The 500-nt window shown below is 37.4% G+C and overlaps 1 long non-coding RNA gene across 1 annotated transcript; it reads left to right on the top strand.

The window, feature by feature from the left end:
* On the top strand, window positions 1–500 carry LOC113465254 (uncharacterized). Its single transcript, XR_003390095.1, has 2 exons — window positions 1–35; window positions 97–500. It is a non-coding gene; the product is annotated as an uncharacterized LOC113465254 (long non-coding RNA).

Genomic DNA, 500 nt, shown 5'->3' with positions numbered 1-500 from the left:
CATACCTTTCAGCGCCGGTCCAAGGAATTGTATCGGTAAGGAAACGGAATGAGAAAAACATTGAGGAGCGTAGTTACAAATGTTGAATTTCTACAGGGCAAAAGTTCGCCATGCTGGAACTGAAAGCAACCTTGGCGTACCTCTTGTATAATTTCATTTTCGAGCCTGTAGATTATCTTAAAGACGTCACTTTTGTACCAGACCTTATCCTACAAACGGAACATTCTTTTCGAACTAAGTTCGTTCCGCTGGAGGTTGTCGGTTGATAAACATTAGAACATGATCAGTACTTGGTACAGGATTCGTATTTGGTGGACTCGTTTTATTTGTAGGGAACACGATAAAAGAGGCGAGTTAAGTTGACGATCACTTTTAATAGATGAAATACGAAAACAATGTACAGATACAGAATTTACATTCCTAGCCGACGAAAGTTCGCTAGATAAAATGTTAATTGTGTAGTAAAAAATGAATTAAAAATAAAGACGATATACACTTAA

Source organism: Ceratina calcarata, unplaced genomic scaffold (assembly GCF_001652005.2).
Source record: "Ceratina calcarata isolate Rehan_Ccalc_2016 unplaced genomic scaffold, ASM165200v1 scaffold10800, whole genome shotgun sequence".
NCBI lineage: Eukaryota > Metazoa > Arthropoda > Insecta > Hymenoptera > Apidae > Ceratina > Ceratina calcarata.
The sequence above is the reverse complement of the archived record's forward strand: the minus strand, read 5'-3'. Positions and strand labels throughout refer to the sequence as shown.